The sequence below is a fragment of the Phasianus colchicus genome, chromosome 11 (assembly GCF_987193195.1).
Source record: "Phasianus colchicus chromosome 11, bPhaCol1.hap1.1, whole genome shotgun sequence".
Taxonomy (NCBI): domain Eukaryota; kingdom Metazoa; phylum Chordata; class Aves; order Galliformes; family Phasianidae; genus Phasianus; species Phasianus colchicus.
In genome coordinates, this window is record NC_143446.1 from 743,812 (window position 1) to 766,035 (window position 22,224).

At 36.5% G+C, this 22,224-nt stretch overlaps 1 long non-coding RNA gene across 1 annotated transcript in view; it reads right to left on the reverse strand.

The window, feature by feature from the left end:
- LOC149916338 (uncharacterized) overlaps window positions 1-15,958 on the reverse strand; it is a 152,127-nt gene extending 136,169 nt beyond the window's left edge. Inside the window, exon 1 of the long non-coding RNA XR_016469972.1 lies at window positions 15,938-15,958. This is a non-coding gene — a long non-coding RNA (uncharacterized LOC149916338). The remainder of the gene's footprint in view (window positions 1-15,937) is intronic.
- Window positions 15,959-22,224: the final 6,266 nt, after the last annotated feature.

A 22,224-nucleotide genomic window follows, 5' to 3' on the forward strand; every position in this document is an offset into this window, starting at 1 on the left:
AAATTGAATGTATTTGGCACCAGTAGCCTAAGGAAGTGCTTTACATGCAAGTATCTTATGCATCAGTATGCGTTGAGAGTGTCAATTGGATGTGAAAGACTTCTTCTTATTTATAAATTGTTAGTACCTCTTATTAACAATGATTTAAGAAAAACATATAAATGTTTAACAAAGTGCTTTCTGAGTGCTACTTAAATGATATCTGTGGCTGGTGTCTGTAACTGAACCACAAGGTGCCAGCTATTACAAAATGCTGTTGACCTCCGTATCTATGCAGGGCTTCCCCAACACAGAAACAGAATAAATTTTCTTACTCATAAGGTGAATTTTATACTGAGAATGTTAAAAAAGGATTACAAATGGTATTTCAGTTGATCTCTAGGATTTTGTTGTTGTTGTTTGTTTGTTTGTTTGTTTTTTCTGTATGTTAAATCTAGGATTGAATAAAAAAATGTGTGACACATCTGGAAATGCTCAGATTAACAGTATCCAAATAAATGTGTTAGCTATTTGGACTTACTGCTTAGTAAGTTGAAAAAAAAAAAAAAAAATTCTCTGGGCTACTTTTAGTCTGAAAAAAAAAAAATAAATTCAAGGAGATTGTCAGACCAGCTAAAGGAAGGTCGTTTGGTTTTACTGAAAAAGTGGTGTAATTTCTCTAACTCATATTATAGATTAAATGCTCCAGTTGAAAACAAGTACTTCTAAAAAGATTTATTTAGGACATCCTCAAACAGATCTTACAAACTTATTGTCTGGCTTCAAAATGCTTTAACTTCCCTCAAGGTGAATTTTCAGGTGCATTTATGCAACATGAAGTAAAAAAAAAAAAAAAAAAAAAAAAAAGTTACAAGACGTCAGTAAGTTGGAGTTTAAAATATTTACGTGCTGACCATGATATCTGACTATGTGACTCCTACTCGAATTCTAAACAGTATTCAGATGAATGTTATATCTAAACATCTAAGTACCTCTGAGACAATGTTGTTCAGTCCTTAATAATTTTTAATGTGGAAATATAAAGCAACAGAACTGCTGCCCTGATCATCACTATCATTTCTGTACTGTATCAGATAAAATCTTACCTTCCGAAACTAAATTGAAATTACCACAGAATATTGGTTTGCCATAGTACATCAGAAAACCCAATCATAAAACACAGTCCACTTTGCCACATAGTAGAGCTGTTCTTCAATAGAAGAAGTTTTTGTATTCTATGCATTGATTAATTAAAAAGTCAGTTCTGGAGAGAGATTGCCTTAGATAAATGCATTATGTTATAAAGTAATAAAGTAAGAGCTACACAATGATTATTATTTCAAAGAAAAAAAATAGTGTCTATAATATGGCTTGGTGTTGTCCTCTCTCATGAGAAAAGACATTAGAACCAGAGTGAATATTTCATGTCTATAGTTCTGGTCTTATTACAAATATATTTTAAAGCTTATAAATTCAGGATAATTTACTAGACTTTTGTCAGTTTTCCTAGGAATGAAATTTTACAGAGTGCAAACTCTGAATTCTTTTACAAAGGAAATGACTGAATTATCACAATTATTAGATTTTGTTCATGGTCAGCTACTCCAAATCATTCAGCTTCATGAATTACTGCATTTGCTTTTTTAATATTATCCAGCAGAAAACATAACAGAGAAGATAGTTGCTCACAAGTTACGATATGTCTTTCTTTTACAACCTCACACATTGTATATGTACATAGACTTGTTTATTTAAAGATATTTTGGAAACTTGACTTCATTTTCATGAAAAAATGAGCTATTACCCTCTTACAGGTGTCTTTGCTGACTATGAATAGGTTCAAGTTTCTCTCTGATTCATTTCTTCCTCTTTGAAATGGGAACATTAAAGTTTTCATGCAAGGTTTATCTTAGATGACAATTTAAAGGGCATAGTGTGCATCTTACTACACATATGTACGATGCAAAATATAATTAAGCCATTCTTTGGCACAAGCCTCTAGGAAAAACAGAAATATCAACAAATACATCAAAATAATAACAGTAATGATATTAATAATACATTTTTACATGGAGCTTACACTCACTACAGCAAACTTTGGATTAAATGAAACCTAGAATACTTTTCTAGAGCTGTCTATGAATTTTGTGGAATCTTATTATTTTACTTATGTTTTTGTTTTTTTCTGTGTGTGTGTGTTTTACTCAGGGAAATTTAAGTTTTTCTTGTGTGGAGCCACATACAGTGCCTGTCTTTTTCAATGCCACCAGTTACCTTGAAGTTCCTGGACGTCCAAGCCAGGATGTGTTTTCACTCAGTTTCCTTTTCCGAACCTGGAACCCCAATGGACTTCTTGTCTTCAGCAACTTTGCAGATGGCCTGGGGAATGTTGAGATTGACATTAATGAAGGCAAGGTCAGCGTTCATATAAATGTTACCCAAGTAAAGAAGAATCAAATAGATATCTCATCAGGTAATTGTTTTCAATTGATAACAATTATGTTGGTATTGTTTAAAAGCATAATAGAGTTCAAAACTGGAAATTTTTAAATTTTTCAAATTTAAGAATCAAATTTGTAGCTGCATATTTATTCATACTGAATCAAATCCTTTATTGTGTGTTTCATTGAGCAAGGGTTACAGGAATAATAAAAGTTATTAAAATAAAAAAAAGAAAGAAACCACAAATATTTTTATTCTGAGCAAAATGAGAAGACATTTCACTCCTTGCTTGCAAAGCCTCTTATTTTCTTTCTTCCATAACTCTTTCAGTCTTCTGTGCAAAAACATTTGGTTTCAACAGGAGAGAGTAATGTATACCCTTGTTGAGAATAATCTAGAATAAAGAAACTCTGCAAGCTGTTATAAACACAAGGCCAGTATGAAAAAACTATGGCGTTTTTCAAGCATACTGTATACTCATATTGGAGAACTAAAAGCTTTCATTACTTATCTAAGGAGTGTTTGGGAAGTGCTGTATGAAAGAATTACTGAGCATTAGGTCTGCTTCTGGAAGGTAGGATGCATGTTCATTTCAGTTCATGCACTTCATAAAATTGCCTGATGAATCCTAGGGTAAAGAGGGAACCAGCTGATATTGCTGCTGAATCACTAACTATTATATCTGAAAAGTTATGACAGCCATGTGAAGTCTCCAGTAGCTGGAAAACATCACAGGTGGAAAGAAAGACCTAGGTAACTATACACCAGTCAGTCTCACAGCTGTGCCTGGGAAGATCATGGAACAGATCCTCCTTAGTTCTACATTAAGGCATATGGAAAATAAGGAACTGATTAGAGACGGCCAAAAAGTCTTAAGTCATGTTGCCTGACCAATTTGATGGCCTTTCATAACACTGACAGCACCAGTGGAGAAGGGAAAAGCAACTGGTGTAATCTATCTGGACTTCTGTAAGGCCTTTGACACAACCCCATATCAAAAGCCTTGTCTCTAAATTGGAGAGTTGAGGATTTGAAGAGTGGACCATGCAATAGAAAGGAATTGGCTGGGTGACCTCATCCTGAGAATTGTGATTAATGGCTCAGTATCCAAGTGGAAACCAATGATAAGTGCATGTACCTCAAGGGTCTAAATAGGGACTAGAGTTCTTTAATAGCCCGTAAGACTGAGTACACCCTCAGCAAGGTTGGTTCCAAGCTGACACAACAGAAGGAAAGGATGGCACCTAAAGAAACCCAGACAGGCTTGAGGAATGAGCACGTGAGCAACAAAACCAAGTAAAAAGTCCTGTACCTGGGTTGATACAATCTCAAAAATCTGCACAGACTTGGTGATCAATGGACTTAGAGCAGCTCTGCAGAAGAAGACCATGTGGGTTTGTTTGATTTGGAAAAGAGAAGGCTCAGAAGAGACATTATTGAGGACTTCTGATACTTAAAGTGTTGACCAGCCAAATAACATGAGGGAGAAGAAATTCATCAATTTGTTACTAATGATGCCCATATCTCGAGATGAAACTGTTCTCAGATTTCATTGACTTTACATACTGGAAAGAAAACACACATAACAACTACTGCAAGCCTAGTTGTAGTTACTTTAGACCACTCCCCACAGCAACAAAAATTTCTCAACACTTGTGATGTAGAGGTAGCCTATCTATATTCTGAATTTGTTCTGAAGTAAGCTGAATTGAATATTCAGAATAAAGCTTTTCAGTCTATATAGCCAGTGCAGCTAATGATCAAAGATTCCCATGAAGCCATTTGTTTTTATATCCATTATGCTTTGTCTCCATGCAACCCAATATCACAGTTGAGATATCGTGAAGAATTACCATTTTCACTGTTTTCATTTTCACTTATTTCATTTTCATTGTATGGACCCTTATTTTTGCTTAGTCATTCTGTGTAAGTCTTGATCTCTTTTAATACTTTCTTTCTTCTTTGAGTCAGTGAATGACAAAATTAGTTATATGTGTGAATGTAAGAGTAAAATATGACATCTGCCAGAGAAGACTGTGGAATGAATGCCATTATTTTTAGGCTAATATCACAGCAACATTCTTCTTCCCTTCTCATGAAAGGAATCAGTAGACTTCAGCATACAAAACTGGAGGTCTTATGTAGAGTTCAAAAATGGTCTGACCCTGGTAAGAAGAGGTCTGACTGTAGCAGTCCTAGACATACAAGATGCACTTACTTTCTACTTAAAGCTGATAAAGAATTTTCTATAAAGTCTATTGTACAGCCTTCCACATAACTGCACGAGAAAAATATAACTAATTTCACTCCTGTCTAATGGGAGGTATGTAGGATCAAATTAACTAAAATCACAACCTAGTTGCAGTTGTGTCATGCATTTCATAGCCTTGCTGTACTTATGCCTACTACCTGTAATGACATATATTTGCTGGGAAAATCTTAAGCCTCTTAGTTCTTATTCACCATAATTTACCAACTTCCGCACATTAACAGCTTTTAATGCTAATTAAATGCTAAAATATTCTAAAACTTCAGCATTTGAGTTCAAGACATGATCTAAATCTAGCCTTAGAAGTAGTTAGGTGAATTGATTGGAAGGAATTACACGGAAGAACCATAAGCTAATGTGCAGACAGCAAAGTTTATTACGGCACATTTCTGCACTAATGAGACTACCGTGGAACGAGAGTCTTTTTTTTTTCTATTATTCATTCTCTTGAGATTCCTCCAAAATATTCAGTGAACTCTATCTTAACATGAATGGAGCTCAGATAAACAGAAAAGATAAACAAGATCTAGTCTTCCAATATATTAAATTCACTTGGATTCCCATCTTTCTAGCTGGTGAGCACAACAAATTTCCTTATAAAATTATTTGTAATAGTAGTTTGCGATGCCTGGGAGGGATTCTTATTGACTTGGCTTACCAGAATGTTTATACCTAATTCAGCAACTACAGTTCTGATTCCTTCCCTCTTGGTGGAGGATTGGAATCATTGTATATCATTTAATTGCTTTCACAGTTATGATAGGACCCAATTAGGCTGTTTTTAATCTGTCTTTTTAAGTTAGACTCTAATTCAATAATCAAATATTTGTTTTTTAGAGACCCAGATGAGTCCTGATTGAATTACTCTAGGCCAGCAGATCTCAAGAAAAGCACAATTTCCAAATAGAATTGCTGTCCCCTTAAATGAGAGTGATAACCCTTAAATGAGGGTGAGGATGTGCATTGCTTGTACCTGTGTTTCCTGGCTTATCCACGGCTTTTCACTTGGTGTTCAGTCACTGGCTTGGGGAGTGACCTAGCAGTTCCAACACAGACAGGAAGACAGCTGTAGTTTTACATATTTTGGTGAAACTTTACAAAAATAAAAATGAAATAATGCATAGAAGATACATCTAAATGAACTTCACTTTTAGTACACGGGCATGTGTTTATTATCTATAGGGTCAATAGGATGATTAACTTATAAGATAAAGCTGTGAAGTTTTGAGGCAAGAAAATCAAATAATCAACAGGCAGAATCAATTAATTGCTAGTTAAAAAATAGTGAGAGCTATTCTTTTACTAAATATATTTTTCACTAAATTTATTTTTCACTAAATATACTTATGGTTTACCTTCTATGCCAATTAATTCTACTACTTCTGTTTTCTGTGGTGTATGAAGGGATATAGTACTCTAACATGGTCCAATGGAAAGTATGAATGCAAAAAAAAAAAAAAAAAAAAAAAAGTTTGGATAAATTGTTCACAATTCATGGGAATTCGCTTTTTCAAGTCTCTGTCTAATCTCCACGCTTCTGATTAATCTCTATGCTTCTGATTAAGGCATTTAAATTGATCTATATAATGATAAAATTTTATATTCATATTTATTTTCTCTTATTGTGTTGAAAACAATCTAGATGATTACAAATAGTATAGAGTAGTATGTAAGATTTTTGCATTTCAAGAAAAAAACAACAGACTTCATTTTTACTTGGCAAACCAAAATCTCAAAATTTATTTGAGATGGCTGTAGCTTGTTTGACAGCAGCCAAATGGGTAGTCTTTGGCCTTGACTTGGTAAATAGCACAAGTAACAAAACTTTGAGTGTTACAGAATATTTTACTTTAACATTCATCTTAGCCTTCAGTCTTTAGTACATATGTAAGTCTTAAAGACTTAATAAAAATCCCTTGATGAAAACTCAGCAAGTTTTCTGATTGTACAATGCAGGGAGGGGTGGCTGATACAGCGCTGCCATTTCACTCCAGCCTGGACAGGCTTGAGAGCTGGGTGGGGGGGAATTCTTGAGGTTCAACAAGGTCAAGGTTAGAGTCCTACACCTTAGCAGGAATAATGTTTTTCTTGAAGAACACATGATGATATACAAAATAGTACTCCAGAGGGATAATCTAATGGCTTCCTGACATTCTTTGACATCTTTGACGGCAAACCTCAAATTCCTGTTTTAGTACAGAAAAGTATTTCTATACCTCTGGAGAAAAAGCAAAGTTTTCTGGCTGGTAGATTCTAAAAGAATCTTTCAATTTATCAAGTGTTTATCTTCTTTCTTGTTTCTTGTTTTTTTTTTTTTTTTCAGACAGTTCTGACCTTTCAAATTGAAACATTATTTCCTTAAATATAACAAGCTCTGCGAAAATCCCCTGGATTTCACCTCACAATAGAAATCATAAGTCACTGAAAGAGAATATATATCCTTTTGCTCAACACAACAGAGAACTTTCCAATAGCCAAAAAACATTCTGCCTTTAAATTAAATTAATCTTCTTGGAAATATTACTCTTCCAACTCTCCTGTTCTGTATGTCAGCTACTGCTCAAAGCTGTCTACTGTTCCTCCTGTTAACCATACAGTTATTAAAACTTGGTATATGAATACCTTTTCATCATATTTATCCACAATAAATGAATGAGACTTCTCCCCATAGAATCTTTCTATGAAACTTTCCATCCCTCTGTCTTTCTGCTAAATCTCAAATAATCTGAACTGCAGTTCATTTAGATATTAGACCTCAGGTTCAGATAACATCCTTGAGGTAATAAAATGTTATTGTCTGACAGATCTAAAGTGATATGTTTCCTGTAGAAAATGCCATGGGGCACTTACACTGAAACTGAGAAGTGTTTTTCCTTCTCTTGCTGAGTGAGGGTTTAAATAGGAAATGCATATACACAGAGCAAAATTTGGAAGGTAACATTTCCCATCAGGTCTTTTCAGTATTACAGATACTAAACTGTACAATCAACGTAAGTGAAAGCAGATACCCGTGAGATGCTTGTCAGCATGATCAAGATGAGACATGAATGCTGTCTTCAAAGGGCAGCATGGTGACTTAGAATATTTTGAATATTAAAATATATTTTCTTCTTATAAAGTCAATTTTGTCTCTGTTTCTCCTTACGTATTTACTTTTGGCTAATGACTTAAAGCAATGAATGCAGCTACATGAATAGGTATTTAGATTTTTGAGTACCAGAGAACTTAGAAATAGACATGCTTGTATTCTGTTTTATGTGTTTTACTTGTAATCTGTTTTTGCTTCTCAGTACAATAGGCTCTCAAACCAGTCAGAGCAAGAAAAAGATTTTTAAGACTTGCATGTGCTGATTAAGGTGATTGAATTTTTTCTACTATTATTTTCCTTTTAGTTTAGCAATAAAGAAATACATTAAAAAAATGCAGTAGGGGAAAGATCTGCCCATGGATTTGTTGTATTTGTGCATATCTAAATAGCAGTACAGGCATCTTGTCATCCCAAGGACACCATGGAGTATTCCTATAATATAAAGAGAGATGATGGGGATTTTCTAATAACTAAATTGGAAATCAGAAATGTTACTTTTTTTTTTTTTTTTCCCAATTTACCAGTTTGCAAGCAATGCCTCCTTTTCCATAAAGACAGCTCTTCAAGAAAGCCCATTTCTAACACTCACAGACCTGTGCAGAACACCGTTTTTCATAGATGACAGACAGTAACTTTACAATAACATCAGCCATTTCTTTCAACACTGTCACAAATACCATTCAACAACAAATAGCATTCAACTAGGCCTCAACTTCCTAATTTCATTGAAGCCTGTATACCTTTCATTCAGTGTTAACATTACTTGAAAAAAAGTGTTTGGACGTTACATTATATTATCCTCAGTTCATCGTGTTGTAGCAGATCTAATCTTTAATGAAAACGAGACATGTAGGAATCCTATTTGAACTTTTCTTTTATCTTCACTCTTATTTCAAAAAGAAAGTCGTTGATTAAACACACCTAGTGACAAACCAACATGTGATTATCATCTATAATAAATGATACTACTGCTTGATAGTATAATTGTATTTGCTTTTCTTGTTGCCTTTGCTTGCTTCATCCACACCAGTAGATGTGTTGAGAAAACTGACTGGGAGAAAAGAGGTCATTCCCTGCTCCTGGTTACAAAGACAGCACAGACACAGCCCATGGTGACTGAAAAACAAGGAATAAAGAGGTTCAAGACTGTACTGCAAAAGTGTATTGCAACTGCAGGTTGCTTAAAGAAGTAGAAGCAAAGGGAATGTCCACAGGTTTGAAAAAGTGGCCTGCAACTACACAATATTCATTGTTTCAGAAAGGAGATTTAACGATGCAAAATCTTTGGCAAGAAAACAGTTGTTTTTAGGGATCAAATAGAGAGAGAAATAGTGCTGGGGACCTAGACTCCTTTCAGGACATAATACTTGTCTTGTCTCTACACATGAAAATATTTTAAATTACTAGCTGAGAGATCAGGGGTCCTGAAACATGGTATGTTCATTATTGTTGATTGCATGTACTGTGTCATATCACTTAAAAAATTAAAAACATTAATGGCAGTGAAATTTCAAACTGGGTGCACGTACCACTGTGCATAACAACTGACAAGCTATTATCTACGTTGATGAAAACTCTTAGTGCTAGTGTTTTAGCTTCTCCAAAAGCAAGGAATAAACAATTTGAATGTAGGCTTTATCAGTATTTGTACTTGTAATAAAACCAGGAATATTCATAGAATCATAGAATCATAGAATTTGTTTTTGAGTTGGAAGGGACTCTTACAGACCATTGAGTCCAGTTCCCCAGTAATGAACAGGGACACCCACAGAGGTCAGAGACCTCAGAGGCCTGTCCAGCCTGACCATGAATATCTCCCCACTGCCATAATGTTGTCTTGCCCCAGACCTATACAAGACTACAAAGTGAGTCACCAGCTCTGGATTCCTACTTAGGAGGGGTTTGCCATCAAGATAGACAGCAAGTCTCCATGTAACCCTCTCCTCTAGGCATCAGCCCTGGGAAACATGCTGCCAAATATTCTTCACAAAAGCATCTTAGAGAGGTTTCTGTGAGCAGATGGGGGACATTTGATGAAGCAAACGGATGCTGGGTAAGCAGTAATTCTCACTCAACAACCAGCCTGGGGGCTCCGTTCTTTCTTCATTTCCATTCTTTCTGATGGAAATGTCCTTGAAACTTAATTGAGTTTGCATGGAATTTTACACTTTTTGGATTTCTAATCTTTCTCATCATTAATCCTTAAATATGTGTTCCACAATACCACTAACCAATTATAGAAAAATAATTTAAAATAATCGTGTATCAAACTTTTTTAAAATTCTATTTGGAAGGTAGGAGACCTAATTACAGGCATGGGACTTTAATGGATGTGCTGAAAACTGAAACTCAATATCTACTTTTTCATTGCTCTTCAGCAACCTGAGCAAATAGATTACCTCCTGTGATAGGTTTCTGACAGTCCCTCTTAGTTTGACAGTTATTTTAGAGAGAGTCACTTTTGTATATAATGAAAGGAAAAGTTGCCAAGCATACGTCCATATTTTATGTTTCTTAAAACTTAAAAGCTAGAGGAAAGACTCCATTTTTAGTCATGCCATTTTAAATTCAGAGTATTTGTACTGTCCGCCAGGTTTACATCAATGACACAGAATGGCATCTAGCCCAAGGGCTGAGTTACATTTCTTGCACAGGAAGGGCAGCTTTTATAATTGAGTGTATCAGTTACTGCTTTGAACTTTTTTTGTGTTACTACATTCATGTGAAAATATGATGTGCATTTTCGCATCTTCTATGTATGCCAAAAGAATTAAAAGCAATTTCTGTTGAAGTGTTTCCTTGAAATTGCAACATAAAAAATATATAAATATTAAAAACAATAAAACAAAACAAGACATTTTCTCCCAGAAATACCAGGACTCTTAGAAATACCTCACGTTTCATCTCAAGAATACTGCTTTCCACTCCTCAAGATCACACTGACTCCCATCACAATGGCCTTTTCTCCCACATACACCAGCTTTCTCCCAAATACACGACATTTTCTCCCACATACACCCGTTTTCTCCCAAAGATGGGACATATTCTCCCAGAAATGCCAGCTTATTCTTTAAAAAACGGCCTTTTTTTTCCCAAAATACCAGCTTTCTCACAAACACCTGTCAGTTTCCAACCAAGTCTGCTTCTATCTCCCAGAAACAGCCGGTTTCCGAGAAATACCTGACGTTTGCTCTCCCAAATACTACTTGACACTCCTCCAGAGGACATTGTCTCCCCTATTTACCACGTTTTCTCCCCAAGAGACCACTTGGCACACCAAAAAGACCACCGTTGCTCTCCAGTACAAGATATTCTTTCCCACCGGTTCCCACTTTTCTCCTCCAGCTATGTCATTTCCTCCCAGAAATGCCACTTTTCCCTTGGAAATTTCACCTTCTCTTCCAAAAAGAGGAGATTTGCTCCCAGAAATACCCCTTCTCTTACAACTGCCACACGCTTTCTCCCCAAAAAGCCTCCATGACAATGCCAAATGGGACACTTGCAGCCAAGAAGAGGACACCTTCTCTCAGAAAGACCACTTTTCTCCCCAAGAGAGGAGATTTTCTCCCAATTGGATGACATTTGCTGTAAGAAAGACCTGTTTTCTTCCCTCAAGAGGACATTGTCTTTCCCACTGAGGACATTTTCTCCCAGAAGTGCCGCTACTCTGTGAAACACCTCCATTTCCTCCCAAATCTACTCCATGACATGCCTCCGGATGACACTTTCTCCCCGATTTGGGGCATTTTCTCCCAGAAATACAACTTCTGTCCCAAAGGGATGGCCTTTTCCCTCTCTAGCATCTGTTTCCTCACCAATACCTGGCATTTTCTCCCAGAAACACCAGCTTTCTCACACATACATCACCTTCTCCCCCCCACATCAGATGTTCCCTCCCAGAAATATGGCATTTGATCACAGATATACTCTTTCCAGGGTATACCAGGTTTCATAAAAATACCTCATAATTTCTCCATGAAGTTCGTTAGCAAGATGACACTTTCACCCTAAATAGGAGATTTTCTCTCAGAAATGCATGCTTCCCCCTCACAGAACGGCATCTTCTCCCCAAATTAGGACATTATCTCCCCGAAATACCACATTTCTCCAATCCAATGACATTATCTCTACGGAGAGTTTGCAGTTGCTGCCCGTTAAATCGCTTTTCTCCCCGAATACCACTTTCAGACTTCAACAGCGGTCTTGTCTTTCTCACTCGGATGCCGAAAACGGGCGACTTCAGCCGGATGCTTTTCTCGGACGAGCGACTTCTGCGCACATCCCAAAGGAGCGGTTCTGACTTCTCCTTGTGTCCATGCATTCTGCACTACGCTTCTCTCTCATTCTTAACCCTTGATTCCTAGCGACATTTCATTTTTCTCTGTTTTTCCGATGCTACACTTCAGCATTCTGTGACGAACAGAGTAGAAGGGAAAAGCCCCTCTAACAAGGCAGCTAGAAGTTCCAGGAGCGACACACGTTGTGCTTTCAGAGAGGACGTTACAGAAAGTCGAGAGATGTGGATTCTTTCCTGCGGAGAAAAAACCCCCTGTTTTCAGGAAATGCAGTATTCTGAAATCGCACGTTCTCGGCATAGCAATTTCGCTATTTCGCTCTCGTGGGTTGACAGCGCCACTCTCTGTTAACCACTTCGGAGAGTTTGCAGTTGCTGAACGTTAAATCGCGGTTCTCCCCGAATGCTGCTTTGTGCCTTCAGCAGCGGTCTCGTCTCTCTCGCATGCCGAGAAAGAGCGACTTCAGGCGGACGCTTTTCTCGGACGAGCGGCTTCTTCTGCGCACATCGCAAAGGAGCGGTTCTGTCTTCTCCTTGTGTTCATGCATTCTGCACTATGCTTCTCTCTCATTCTTATGCCTTTCCTTTTATTCCTAGCGACATTTCGTTTTTCTCTGTTTTTCCGATGCTACACTTCAGCATTCTGTGACGAACGGAATAGAAGGGAAAAGCCCCTCTAATAAGGCAGCTAGAAGTTCCAGGGGCGACACACGTTGTGCTTTCAGAGAGGACGTTACAGAAAATGGAGAGCTGTGGATTCTTTCCTGCGGAGAAAAAAACTGTCTGTCATCTATGAAAAACGGTGTTCTGCACAGGTCTGTGAGTGTTAGAAATGGGCTTTCTTGAAGAGCTGTCTTTATGGAAAAGGAGGCATTGCTTGCAAACTGGTAAATTGGGAAAAAAAAAAAAAAAGTAACATTTCTGATTTCCAATTTAGTTATTAGAAAATCCCCATCATCTCTCTTTATATTATAGGAATACTCCATGGTGTCCTTGGGATGACAAGATGCCTGTACTGCTATTTAGATATGCACAAATACAACAAATCCATGGGCAGATCTTTCCCCTACTGCATTTTTTTAATGTATTTCTTTATTGCTAAACTAAAAGGAAAATAATAGTAGAAAAAATTCAATCACCTTAATCAGCACATGCAAGTCTTAAAAATCTTTTTCTTGCTCTGACTGGTTTGAGAGCCTATTGTACTGAGAAGCAAAAACAGATTACAAGTAAAACACATAAAACAGAATACAAGCATGTCTATTTCTAAGTTCTCTGGTACTCAAAAATCTAAATACCTATTCATGTAGCTGCATTCATTGCTTTAAGTCATTAGCCAAAAGTAAATACGTAAGGAGAAACAGAGACAAAATTGACTTTATAAGAAGAAAATATATTTTAATATTCAAAATATTCTAAGTCACCATGCTGCCCTTTGAAGACAGCATTCATGTCTCATCTTGATCATGCTGACAAGCATCTCACGGGTATCTGCTTTCACTTACGTTGATTGTACAGTTTAGTATCTGTAATACTGAAAAGACCTGATGGGAAATGTTACCTTCCAAATTTTGCTCTGTGTATATGCATTTCCTATTTAAACCCTCACTCAGCAAGAGAAGGAAAAACACTTCTCAGTTTCAGTGTAAGTGCCCCATGGCATTTTCTACAGGAAACATATCACTTTAGATCTGTCAGACAATAACATTTTATTACCTCAAGGATGTTATCTGAACCTGAGGTCTAATATCTAAATGAACTGCAGTTCAGATTATTTGAGATTTAGCAGAAAGACAGAGGGATGGAAAGTTTCATAGAAAGATTCTATGGGGAGAAGTCTCATTCATTTATTGTGGATAAATATGATGAAAAGGTATTCATATACCAAGTTTTAATAACTGTATGGTTAACAGGAGGAACAGTAGACAGCTTTGAGCAGTAGCTGACATACAGAACAGGAGAGTTGGAAGAGTAATATTTCCAAGAAGATTAATTTAATTTAAAGGCAGAATGTTTTTTGGCTACTGGAAAGTTCTCTGTTGTGTTGAGCAAAAGGATATATATACTGGCTGAAAATAAACCTGTAAAAGTGAGGTAATGCATTTACTAAAACAACAATAATTGCTGTATCAGGATGGATCATATATTAAAGGCAATAAAACTCTGATTAATAGCTGTCAGGTTATTTCTTTATTTTTCTCAAATATTTATTTGAGCGCAACATACTATAAATACTTTAAAGAAAATGTTTATCTTATATTTGTACATGATTGCACTCAGTAATACATGGAAGAGCAGCCACTGAAGTGGGAGGATCATAAGCCCAATGTATGTGAAGAGAGAGAGCAATAAATTTGATTCTTCTCAGCATTTTTCTCTTACAGGTTTTGAGAAACTTGTTAGATTTTAGTACCTGTAAATGTAAATGAAACCAACATAAAATACCATACATAACCTTATTACTTTAAATAACATAGAAAATATGGATTGGAAGACTCGTGTGCATGTTCTTTTTTTCTGTCTTAGACCTGAATAAAGCTGTAAAGAAGAAATTAATGCTCTAGTAAGTCACTGTCAACTCTTGCAAGTCCATTTGGGAGAAAATTTGACACTCCATTTTTTTTTTCTTGTTGTCCTTCTATCTCCTACTCTCCTTTTTGTGTATGTTTATTATTTGCCTCATTTCTGTGAAAACAAATCAGGCTCCATTAATAAAAGCAAAAACTGTTTAAGGCCATCCATCTTACTCATTCTCCTCAAAGGTTTGCTGCCACTTGTTCTATCACAGAGGACTGCAAAACGTTTTTGCTCCACATTGTTACCCTCTAAAGATAAAATGAATAAATTGCTTAAGAAGATGTTGAAAGACTCTTAATGGTGCATTTATGATCATAACATACGTATTTGTGAGACCTAAGGATTTTTATTCATTCTATTTTTGTTCAATGTAAAATCAAGATTAACTTCTTAGATTTTCTGGACATCCTCGTTGTATAAATTTAATTTTTTACTCCTTTTCCTTGTACAACTTCTGAAATCTGACAGTAAGAACATTTTTATTTTTGTCTCAAACCTCTTTTTTATTCTTTGTCCATCTATTTTTTTTTTTCCCCCTATGATGCTTCTTATAACTTTACCAATTACTTTGTGTTCCATTTCATTACGTTACTTATTTTTGCTTTTTCTTTGGGGCAGGATATGTCTACTGCTATGCATCTGCACAGTTCCTACAATGGAGCTTTGATCCTGGTTGGATTGCTTAAGTGCCATTAACATAAACGTGGTTAACAAGAATAGTAGTTTCAGCTTAGTATTTTTCATGCTAAATCAGGTTCAAAACTAGAAGAATAAAAGTTTTTTTTGTAAGAAACATAAACATCCATGTTGATTTCATAAGTGAAACTGATTCTGTTTTTGAAGAGCGGAAGAAATTTAAATAATTCATCTGAAAGCAAAGTTCACTTCTGTTTCTATATTCTCAGAAGTGAATCATCAGATTAAACTAGCATGCCACAGTTTAGTGGTAAACCTCTAACACTACCAAATCTACATATGTAGATTTTGCTTTAATGTCACAGGCAACAGAATGTAATCAACTAACAAACAAAACAAGCAAACAGAAAATTCACATCCAAATAAACCAGAAAGAGGAGTTTATAGACACTCTACAGAACTGTTAGCTGTGCTATGCTTTTCAAAAGCTGGAATTTGTCCTACAGACATCTCAGAAGTTGCACATCTGTCCAAGAAGAATCACTGCACTTTATTTCTACTGTACATGTTTATCTTCTATCTTATTCTTCATTACTGTTATGTACTATGCAAAATACATAAAGAAAAAAAGCAGTAATCAAACTATACCTACTGTGAGCAGGGCTTTGTGAAGGCTGCAGTACTGTACAGAAGAATGCCTTGAACAGATCTATCTCAAATTCAGGGTAATAATACATTTATTTCCTACCCACATTGCTCATGTAATCCACCAACTATTTTAGGAACGCCTAGATTCTTAAAAATACAGAAATTAAAGTGATTTCCTGATCAACCCTTACAGAAAGACACAAGTTTAAACATGAAAGCAACTATGAATGCTTTGGAGAGAAAAAAAATAGAATGTAATGTTAATAATCCCTGTAATGTTAATAAGCTAAATAACAGTTTCAAAGTTTAGTATCTTGATGCTTTACGGAGCTCCCATAAAATGGCTCTGAGCCTTCCCTTTCTAATGATTTTGCACACCCACGCAACTTGCTCTGTGGGGATGGAAGATAACAGGATTTAGATCCTTGACACACTGCAATTGATTTAACAATAAATATTGTCTATCCTAGTTTTGGGTTACTATAAGATGAAAGCAAAAATGTATATACTGATCTACTGGTTTTCTTTTAAAAAGCATTCATCTGATGCTGAAGGCTAATTCTGTAAAGCTGAAACTTAAATCCCAGCAGAAACAGGTTCCCAGATATTAAAAACAAACAAACAAACAAACAAACAAAAATCATAAAAGTATGTATAATGAAATCTTTAGGCATGTGACAAACTTAGTTTTATATGATTTCAGAACATCTGTCACACACACTCACAAACTTTCCTTAGAAGGAGAAGCAGAAGTTTAGATGATGATAAAGTTATGTTCTTACCACATTAGAAGGTTCCAATTTCTTCCTTCTAGCAAGGTCAGTGATATTATTGCCATTGTAGTTGATGCTCTCCATACAGCCTTTGAAATTTTTTTCTGCTGTTAGAACTTGGCTTCCCAGAAAAAGGCATGCCTCCAAAGGTTATCTTTGAATGTATCAGAAAATGAAAGACAGTTACTGGAGGACAAGGGCTTAGAATTTTTGCTTACTAGAAAAAGAAAGTATCAAACAAGTACTGGAAAAGTAGGAAAAAGTCTATGATGAAGTCATGACTGCAATTATTTTTGGTGGTAAATTGTATCTGTTATTAGGTTTTCCCAAATACAGAGAAAATATGTATCACAGTTACATATAGACTGTAACGAAGAGAAGGTCTCTAAAAGGAATGCAGTTTTAAATGCTTGGCAGAGCAAAATGTCAGTTGCAAAAGCAACTTGGCAACTTGGCAGAGCAAAATGTCAGTATTGTTAAGAAACAAGAATTTGTTGGCCAAAGAATGTGCTGTCTGTCTGATCTTGGAGAAGAAAAGTCTGCCTTTCTTTACAAACCTGAATGCAGAAAGTTTGAGAAGTAAAGGTGCCCAGTAAAACCTATTTCAATATGTAGACTGAAACAAACATTCAAATAAAAAAAAATCTACTAAATCAAAAGGGAAGAAGGAAAGTGTTGCTTTATGTAGAACATCCATCAGTTTGGTAGAGTGTCAGAAGTGAGAAGTGGTTGGTGGCAAGTCAGGAAAATAATTCTTCTCTATTATGATGCTAAAACTAACTAAAAATTGATGATAAGAAAAGAGAAGCAACTGGCACCTATAGAGAGCTTCCCTGTTATAATATTAGCCTAGAACATGGCTTTGAGAGCACAGGGTTGTCAGCAAAAATGAGTCTGAGGGCAGGAGGGAAAACGTGAAAGAGCAAAAATGTTACAGCATTTACAAAAATACATGGTTGGGGAAAAATAATTCCCTCCCCCTTCACCCCCCTTCCATATTATAGTATGTATATAGTTATCTTAATCAAAAAAGTAACCAAGGAACAAAGGCTATAAAATGCAGGTGTTGTGCTGTTTCCTGTTCAATCATCCCTTCCCTAGGGAACAATCTAAATACTAAATACTATTACTAAAATTCTGAAAAATGAAAGTAGTATTTCTGACCCTTATTACTACTTGGGAGAAAAAGGAGATATCATATGAAGGACTTGGAATGGGAAACTCAAAGTTACTGTAGACAAATTGTTGGATAGCAAAAAATACAGTGAGTTGTGGCCAGTTTACCAGGCAAAACGTTTACTCTTTACATAGTAAATTGCATGGACAAGACAGTGTTATACTACTTTGCATGCCCAGAATGGGAAAAAGCAGATTTCAATTCAAAACTTAAATATCAATAATCAATGGAGACAATTGTGAATTAATTTCTTTTTTATTTAGTTTATAAACAAAAACAACAGCACAAAAATGTTTCTAAAAATCTGTTTTTACTCATGACTGGAAAATCCAAATGTGATTTCCATGCATCTCGTGGGCCTGAGATAAAGACAATTTAAAAGGAAAGAAAGAAAAAAAAAAGGGGGGGGGGGATGCTATGATGGTAATGTTTAATATTCGTGTGGGGGGTGAAAGGTGTACTTGAGTTGCCTAAGCACAAGCTTCTACTGCTATTGGTGATACCTGGGGTAGTGTGCCTTAGTAACCTCTGCTTTCTGCTTGAGGAGGTATGCATCTCTATAAATTCTCTGCCATTTCTGCCAACACCATGGGAGTGCTGCAGATATCTAGGGGATATATGTATATAAGCTGCTCATTCAGTTTACGTGTTTGTCTTTTTCTTGGATGAGAAATAGTTGCTGTTTATTATTTCCTTAAATGCAACACAAGCATTTACTCATAATATCCAATCTGAGAACACCGTTCTTGTAACTGCTTATGAAAATCATAGATACAGAAATCAAAAGAAACTGTTTCAATCTGCTTGCATTTAAGGAAATAGGAAGTCTCTTTCCACCCTTGCGCATATTTAAGACTGTTTTCTGACAAACTGCTAGCTAAAGGCTTCAGTCTTTCTTTTTGTGCTTACTCCCTCAATGGAATAGCTGAGCTTTTGTAACTGTCCCTACTTTGAAGTTTTCTAGTGGATCCAGGTTGGTTTAAGTATCCTCTATTCCTCACTTCTTTCTTTTCTACCATTTTCTTCAAAAAGGAGCATGTTAAGAACATAAATTTCTATTCTGTTAAGAGTCTTCTCCTGCAGTTAGCTGGTTAGTAAATAATACTTTGCTTTCAGAAGATAGGAAATGGATTTGTGGTCATTCTAGATGTTTCTTATCAGGTAAACTCTCATATGTATGTGTTGGAGAAATTCTAATCAGTTCTTCAGTAAAGGTATTATGAAAGCTCAGACAGACTGTTCTGTCATTATTTACCAAGAGATCTGTCTCTTCCGAAAAATAAACAAGACTTTTTGAATTAGGATGTAATTTCCTTTTAAACTGAAAAATTGGAGAAAGACATTTTCTCAAGGGGGAACTGCAGTGGTTGGAAAGAATCTCTGCAAGTCATTGAGTCTAACAAAGCTGGTTCCCTACAGTAAGTTACAGGAAAACGTCCAGATGAGTTTTGAATATCTCCAGAGGAGACTCCACCACCTCTCTGGGCAGTCTGTTCCTGGGCACTGTCACCCTCACAGTAAAGAAGTTCTTCCTTGTGTTCAAATGGAACGTCATTTATTCCAGTTTGTGTCCCCTGCTCCTTGTTCTGTCATTGGGCTCCACAGGCAAGAGCCTGGCCCCATCTGCTTGACTCCCACCCTTTTGGTATTTATAAGCATTGATAATATCCTCTCTCAGCCTTCTCTTCTTCAGGCTGAACAGCCCCAGGTCTCAGCCTTTCCTCATACAGGACATGCTCCAGGCCCCTCATCATCTCCGTGGCCCTCCACTGGGCTCTCTCCAGAAGTTCTGTATTTCTTGAAGTGAGGAGCCCAGAACTGGACACAGCACTCCAGATGTGGCCTCACCAAGGTAGAGAAGAGAGGGGAGATCACCTCACTCAACCTGCTGGCCACATTCTTTTTAAGGCATCCCAGGATACCATTGGCCTTCTTGACCACAAGGCCACATTGCTGGTTTGTGGTCACCCTGCTGCCTACAGGGACACCCAGGCCTTTCTCTGCAGTGCTTCTTTCCAGCAAGTCAGACCCTAACCTGTACTGATACATGCAGTTACTCTTCCCCAGATGTAGGACTCTGCACTTGCCCTTGTTGAACCTCATAAGGTTTTTTCTCTCCCTTTCCACCCTGTCCAGGTCTTGTTGAATGGCAGAAAGATAAAAACTGATCAATGCTTCTTGAGGGAAGCAAAATTTTGGCCTTGGAGCTTTGTATCTGTGCAGACTGGAACCATAAGTCAATCACAGAACTTGCCACATCACCATTTGCTTTGGTAAACCACCACCACCCCCTTATTCAATATTCTTGAAGGTTCCCTTTTAAGTGAATTCAGATCAGGTCCAGCTGTGGAACTTGCAGCTTTCAGCGTAAGAATATTGTGAAAAGAAGAACATAACGGAGCAACAAATGACTCTTTTCCTACTTCGACATGTGGAGCAGATGCGAGTAGTAGAGGGATGGAATGAGAACAAGTTTTTTTCTGTTACAAACAGAATTCACATTCTTACTCTCAACTATTCCAAAATTCAACAGATTTCAATGCTCTCTGATTTAGGTTTTGTAACAGAAAACTGAACATCCCTCATCTGCTTAAGCCTTCAAAGAATGCTTCTGCCACTTCAGTTTTGTTAGATTTGTAATATGGAATCAGCACTCCCTTGACCTTTGCCCTGTGAAATAAATTGTTATGCTGCTCCTTTAATGTATTTCCATCCATTACTGCATGGATGGCATCACATCTGCAATAGAACCCAACATTCACCACCAAGTAACCAATCGATGCCTTGTAAAAAAGGGCTGATCTGAAATAATAAACACATTTTCCTTACTCTGTCTTGTATCTGAACAGGTATTAACCAGACCCAGTTGTACCACAGCACTGGTAAAATACTGAAAGCAGAAGGCACTGCCATGTGATCTTATGCTGTAAGGCAGGCCCTGTAAGTAATAACTGAAGTTTTATTCTCAAGTCAGCACCAGACACCAAGGGTTCATACATGTATGAGTCCCAATTAGGAAGTTCAGCTTTTCAAAAACCAGAGTTAAATATGTTAAAGGCTGCTATTTAATGATTTCACAATGCAGCAAGCTGTTAATGACAGGTAAATTCAGCAGAAGTAGAACTTCCATATGCAGAAGATCATTAACAACATCAAATTTACTACATCTAAGAGCCATAACAGAGCCCAGTAAGCCATATCAATTTTATCTACAAATATCAGTCTTCCAGAGGTGAGTTTTTGCACACTTGAAATGTACAAAAGATCAATGAATAATTGTCTCACCTGAAGCTGGAAAGCATCAGTTTTTCAAGTTAATTTGGTATAGACTTTCTGCACCGAACGTTTACTGTTTCAAGACCTCAAGAGGAGATGAGCAATTGCTTGTGCATCCGTTGTTATAAATCTAGATTACAAGTATGTGTGTGTATATGTAGATATACATGCCATAATTATTATGCTTTTCTTTTTCTCTCTCTCATTTTTTCCCTCATTTCTCCTCTCCATCTCACTGAGATGGGGGCAGTGAATGAACAGCCACGTGACGCTCAGTGATCTGCTGGGTTAAACCACAATGCATCACCATATCTTAAAGAACTTGCACGCTGTAAAAGATTTCTTCTTTTAAGAACGTTGCAACAAAACGTTGCTGGCATGCATCACCACTGAAATTTTGACTACAGAAACTCATCTTGTCATTTGATATTTTACCATTAGAGAAATCCATCCTGCTGTCAACGCTACAGTGATGAAACTCCAACTTAATTCTAAAAAATCTAGGCGGCAGAGATACCACAAGAATGGACTTGAATGAGTGATTACAAAGAGACTGAACATGGGCCAACATCTTTAACTTATTAACTTCCTTCCTTGCTCCCTAAATATTTAGAATGATAGTAGTACTATAGTAGTAGTAGTTAATGATAATTTTCCCTTTTTGTGATACTTGGTGAGATTCCGAAAAAACTTACTGTTGCAAATGCCACCACTACATAGGTAAATAATTACAATTACGTTATCTGAATCCTTTGGTTATTTCTAATTAGAAAGACACTGCAACAGGAACAAACTTGTAAATTATGCTTAGGGTTGGAAAGAATCAGTGTGAACACCAGGTTTATGCATCAATTTGTCTTCTCAGGCAGCTTTCTGTTTTTGAGTTTCCAAATGGTAAGCAGAGCTTTAAAGGATCACATTTGGTTAGTGGCAGATGCATTTTCAAAAAAAAAAAAAACAAAAAAAACAACAACCCACAAAAATTACAAGAAAGCCTTTATTCACAAGTCTGAAATAAGAAGCATACCCATATTGCGTTACAGAAGAAGACAGATATTACATGCA